The 6036-nt window shown below is 43.5% G+C and overlaps 1 pseudogene; it reads left to right on the top strand.

Moving 5' to 3' along the window:
- The first annotated feature begins 4437 nt into the window (after window positions 1-4437).
- Window positions 4438-5147, top strand: LOC104849163 (annotated as a pseudogene).
- Window positions 5148-6036: the final 889 nt, after the last annotated feature.

Raw genomic sequence — 6036 nt, 5'->3', positions numbered from 1 at the left:
CCAGTGATTGTGAAGTTGAATTGCCCATTTCTCCCTTATCTACGAAAGTGGGCGACCCGACAAAGTTAAACCTGTTGGAGTAAACAAATTAAAACACCCGCCCACACCAGACAGCGTACCTCTCGGAAAGTTGGTGGATCCTCCCCTCCTGCTGCTCAGTTCTGAATCCTCCTGAAGTCAGGGGTCTCCGCTGATGCCGGTTAATGGTCGTCGCTTCCCGGGTTTCGGCACCACTTGTCACGCGCACCTCGCCAGCAAGGAACACGCAACACTCAGGATTCTTCTGATGCACGCTTTATTGGAGTTTCTTCTACATTCTTCAAAATGGCGGAAAGACCCCGAGCCGGATGCGAGCCTGCCTTTTATAGCCTCTCGGGTGACGTGGCCCATTTCTATTGGTCAATGCCGGCCTGCGTCATTCTGACGAGCCAAGCGCCCCTTCTGCGCAGGCGTGAACCGCCGTCACTGGCGGACTCACATCCGGGATTCATGCAGGGCATGAAGAACCCGGAAATAATGGCGCATGACAAGTTAGGATTTCTTGGACTACAAGAAAAAGGAAAATATGGAAGAACAGTGGTTTAAACAAGGTGAAATTTTAGTTCTCTCCCATAGCCATGATGTGGACACAGTCTAAGTCTAGCATAACTGTAACTGTTAGGTTGGCCACCCTAAGGCGTGCATCCTGCAGCAGCTGTTGGCTATTACTGAAAGCTATAAAATGTTCACCATCACTAGTCTATTGTATCAGAGGCCCAGGTCTATTCTACTTTATGTCTATGTTATAAGAGCCCTTCTTCCTCAAGGTCCATTCTGGTCCAGTATAACTGCTAGAGCTCCAGACATTATGGCTACATTCCAGATAATAGAAAGCAAAAAGAAAGAAGGAAATCAATAAAGCTTTAAGTCTTTCGAGAGAGAGATGGGGGGGTGGGAGAGAGAATCTATTATATTGATAAGCAATGGAGGTACAAAATGAATATAGGGCCTGTCCTCAATTGTTTCACAGTCCAATAAGTCATTCTGATGACTAAATTAGACTTAGGAGCATAAGTAGGGTAAACAGATTCTCCAGTGCCTGAGCAGTCCTAAATAAATGAATTAAATCAAATCATTCATCCTACAAATTGAGGACTAGATCTGTCCCATGAGTCCAGCCAACCCCTAAAACCCAAACTGAAGCAGCAAATCAGACTTAGTTATTCAACAAAGAGGAGCAATGTGTGTGTATGTATACTCTTCTCTTTAGGTCATTTTCAACATAAAGCTGAATACACTTGGTGAAGCATGCATTCATAGTTTAAACATCCCTTAGTAAATTGTATATTTTCCACTTTTAGAAATGAAATCCAGTGGCATGCTCTCTTCACTGCTCACATCTGTGTTGCAGAACTGAGAAGGATTGTATGACAAAGACAAGTAGCTGGCACAAATGAGTCTTCCAAAACAATCTGCTGTTCCAATGGCCAACACACTCCCATCCTGACATCTCTCCACACTACCCTTGTAGCATATGCAAAGGGGAAAAACTGTGGTGTTAAGCTCTAGAAGCCACAGATGTTGGCTAGAGGACAAATACAGTAGAGAAATTTCTTTATTTTTTCCTGAATTTTACTCCCCTAGCTCCTAGAGCTTATGGAGGTTAGTAGGACTTATCTTAAGAATACAAGTTTCCTGTTCCTACCTTTTCCACTTTGGGAAAAAAACCACTAGTTGCACAGATAGTTTCATCTCAAATTTAAAACCCATGTTGAAGAAAGTTGTTTTTTCCATCTCCCTGAGGCCTTTCCTTGTGTAGGTTGTGGCCTAAAAATCAGCGAGGGTGTTTTCAACACACCCCACGGCCCTAAATAGCTCCTTTGGTCTGGTACAACGCCTGACACCCTGTGTTACTGGCCTCTTTAGATTAAGAGGATGAGGCTGCTTTGTCCTCTGGGAAAAGAGAGCAAAATTCCAGCTGGCTAATGTTGTTGAAGGCCTTGAAAGCCTGGTGTAAGTTACTCTTTGATAGGAGGATATGGACAGGGTCACATGACTGCTCTGTCTGACCACCGGGATCGGGGCAGGGGTCTGGGACAGTGTGAGAAAGATAAAGTCATGACAATATTTTTCAGTGATGCCAAATTGTCCCAAGAGCTGGCATTTCTGGTTGTAGAAAAATGAATCTGGAGTGAAGTGGTAAGTTAGTGCATATAAAAACACCAAATCTCGGTTCCTTTAAAGTGGTAAAGTGCAATTTTAAAAAGCCATGATTCAGAGCACTCCTATCACTTTTATTCAACATCCTGATTAAAAGTACCCTTGACCTCCCCTACATAAAGCCCAATTGCCCATCATTTGAAGTGTACTGGGTTGCCATTGTGTGGTCTCTCTACTTGCACTGGGATGTCAAATGCTAAGGACTCTGCTGATAGAATACCCCTAAAATTTCCTTTTACACTAGGCAGCTCTGCACATTCAAAATATACTTTCAATGCAAACTAGGAAGGGCTTACTCAGTTTTTATCACATTTATCTTGTCATCTTAAGTTTTCTACTGGAAATTCAGTTTCTTCTATAAAATCTCTTCCTTAGATCATCTTGGGAATAGCCTGAGACCCCTCATCAGTGAGACAACCCAGAGCAGATGTAGAAAGGAGAGAGAAATCGGTGATAATTTTCAACATTTATTCTTTAGTGACAAATACCTTGACCCTGCCCCCTGAAGAGGATATTTGAATTAACTACTTAATTCTGCACCTAATGGGATTAACTTTGTCTGAAACAGAAGTCCATTGTTATAGGTGGTTTTCATGAGCAAGTATTTCCAAGAGGGTGGCAAGGTAGGGACAGGGAGGTATTAGAATACATCCACCTAAACCAACACTGTGAAGCCCACAAAACATGTTAGCTACTAAATAGAATCAGTCCCAATTCCCATATGTTGCAGAAATCTCACAGCATTTCCTGCTTTGCTTCTGGGACTCTCCCAGCATGTCCACGCCTAACTCTATGATCCCTGGTCAAGTCACTTCTTGTTTCTGGGTCTCATTTCTCATTTGGACTAAGGAACCTCTGCAGTCTGCCACAATCTATCCTGTACTCAAATCAAGTCCTTGGAGTCACCTTGATTCTCCCCTAGTGGCCATGTCTTGTCCTGATGCCTAATCTCGTTCTACCATCACACTTCCCTAGACTCTCCAAGGAAGTACATTCTGACTTTTTAAAACATCATGTCCAAAGTGCCAAGAGAGAGCTTCATTAGTGTGTATTCAGGATGGTTCAAGGCAAACACTTTGTGAAGGACTGTTGTCTGCAAATTGGACCTTCTAAGTACCATCCACACAGAATAGCTCAGAGCTGAGAGGTGATTTTACCCTTCATGGGACTTTGGACAAGATCTGGAGATATTTTGGGTTATTACAACTTGGGGGAAAGGATGCTGTCAGCATCTAGTCAAAAGGAGCCTGAGATGGTGCTAAACATCAAAGGCACAGGGTAGCCACCAACAATCAGGAATTATCAAGCATCAAATGTCAATAGGCTGAAAGCTCCTGACCCTAGTTTCGCAGAACCCATGTTATGGTACCACTAGCTCCCAACAACACACTCATACACATCTCTTCTTGGCTTCTCATTATGGGGTCATCCTGACAGCTTGAAATCAGCCGTGGTGAGAGTTCTTCACCACAGAAATTGGCACACCCTACTAATCAAGGCCATCTTATGACTTAGGGGAGAGTTGTTAAACATTTTCCCACACACTTGTACTCAGAACTAACAACTGAATGACTCAAAACCCCAAAGTGCTTTCAGCAAGAAGGCTGTCCTATAGAGAAAACAGAAGTGGTTTTACCTATGGGCAAGGAATCTGACCTAATAACTTCATCATGACAACAAAGAGCATAGTCTAGGGTTTATCATGGACAAGTATTTGAAGACTTGCCTCTTGGTTTTTTGTTACTCGTGTCTATGAGGTTATATATGAACAACCTGTGCCTATTGTCTTTCCTTCCTTCCATATTTTATGAATAATAATTCAATGACCCCTGTTCGCTATTTGGAAACATTTTATCAATGTGACGTACTCACTATGAGGGTATATATTCATATAAACACTTACATATACCCTGCCTTCTTCCAAACAGCACTTGAGCAGATAATTCAGAAGCAAACAACAGACTTGTTCATTAAATGCTTCAGAGAAAGCATAGTAGAATAATAATATAATATATCTAATTTTGAAAACTCGACATGCAAAAATTAAGATTAATGCACACCATGTCTTCTCCCTGTGGAAAACACCAAATGGCAGGTGATGCTGGTGCTGGGGAAGAACCAGAGGCCCCAGGGCTCACACATGGGAGGACACAATCACTTCTGTGGAGGCTTTGGCAGTGGTTTCGAGGCTGTGGGTGTGGATGAGGCAGGGGCCACAGGGCTTACAGCAGTAAGACTGAGGACAAGGAATAGATTCCTGTGACCAAGTTGAGCCGGCTGATCAAGGAAATGAAGATCAAATCCTTGGAGGAAATTTATTTCTTCTCTTTACCCATCAAGGGGTCTGCGATTATTGACTTTTTCCTGGGCACATCCCTCAAGGTGAAGTTCTAAAGATCATTCCCATGCAGAAGCAAACTGGTGCTGGCCAGCCGACCAGGTTCAAGGCATTTGTCACTATTAGGGACTACGAGGGTCACACTGGTGTAAGTGTAAAGCATTTCAAGGAAGTAGCCACTACCATTCATGGACCATCAGCCTGGCCAAGCTCCCCATTGTTCTCATGCAGAGAGGCTATGGAGGATTAGAAGCCCCACACTGTCCCTTCCAAGGTGACAGGCTCTGTGGCTCTGTGTTAGTGCCTCTGATCCCTGTCCCCAGAGGCACTGGCATGGTCTCAGCCCCTGTGCCCAAGAAGCTGCTGATGATGGCTGGTATTGATGACGGCTACACCTCTGTCAGGGGCTGCCCTGCTGCTCTGAGCAACTTCACCAAGGCCACCTCTGATGCCATCCCCAAGACCTACAGCTGCCTGACCTCTGACTTTTGGGAAGACACTGTGTTCACCGTCCACCTGTGTTCACCAGGAATTCACTGACCATCTTGTGAAAGCCCGTACCAGAGTCTCTGTCCAGAGGACTCAAGCTCCAGCAGTAGCCACAACATAAGGGTTTTTACAGAAGAAAAATAAAACAAACGAAATCTGAAAAAAAAAAATACACAACATGTGCAAAACCTGAAGAGCAGGCAAATTAGTGCTTGTGCACTGGTCTGGATGACCCAAAAAACATTTCTGAGTGAGGCCTGGAAGTAAGCAAAACTGGGCTGTACTGCTTCCCAGTGAGAAACCACTGGCCTCTTCTCACCTTCCAGAGTTCTGCACAAAAGATAACTGCACTACACAAACTCAAGCCACTCTGGAGGGAACATTTCCCAGTTGGCTCTAAATTACCATCTTGGTATTTGCCTCTGGTTGCTATGGCAAAATGTGCATTATAACTTTCTGGAACAAATAGGAAATAGTTGTGGTGGGGGGAGGCTCAAGACCCTAGGCACATCTCGTTTTGGTTATAAATACTCATAATAAAATAAAGTATTGACTCATTAAATCCAAAACAAACAAAAACAATTTTTAATCCCCATTCAAAAACTAACTTTACTGCAGAGGTAACCATCCAGAATGTTATTTGTTTTTATAGACAAGATCATAACAAAATGAATGATCCAGGGAGTACTAACCAGCTGGGTTCTGGTCATCTTGTGCCAAGACACATTCTGCCTTTAGTGTGTTTGATTTCTTGACCTGGGAATGCAAACTTTGCACAGAAGAAGTTTTCCATTTGTACAAATCAGTTGTTTTGTCCAGCTTCATTGAAGAGAATGCCAGGACCGCGGACATTCAAAGTCTGACACTGAAGATCTGGAAAAGCTTATGAGGGCACACAGGCCTATGACACACCTCAGACCCAGATGTGCTGGGGTAGCTGTTTGTTTTCATGTATTATGTTAGTCAGCTTTGCGTCACTGGAACAAAATATCTGACATACACAACTTCAA

This window comes from Fukomys damarensis, unplaced genomic scaffold, assembly GCF_012274545.1.
Source record: "Fukomys damarensis isolate Sample0158 unplaced genomic scaffold, DMR_v1.0_HiC HiC_scaffold_1, whole genome shotgun sequence".
NCBI lineage: Eukaryota > Metazoa > Chordata > Mammalia > Rodentia > Bathyergidae > Fukomys > Fukomys damarensis.
Note: the sequence above shows the minus strand (reverse complement) of the source record. Positions and strands in the feature narration are given on the sequence as shown.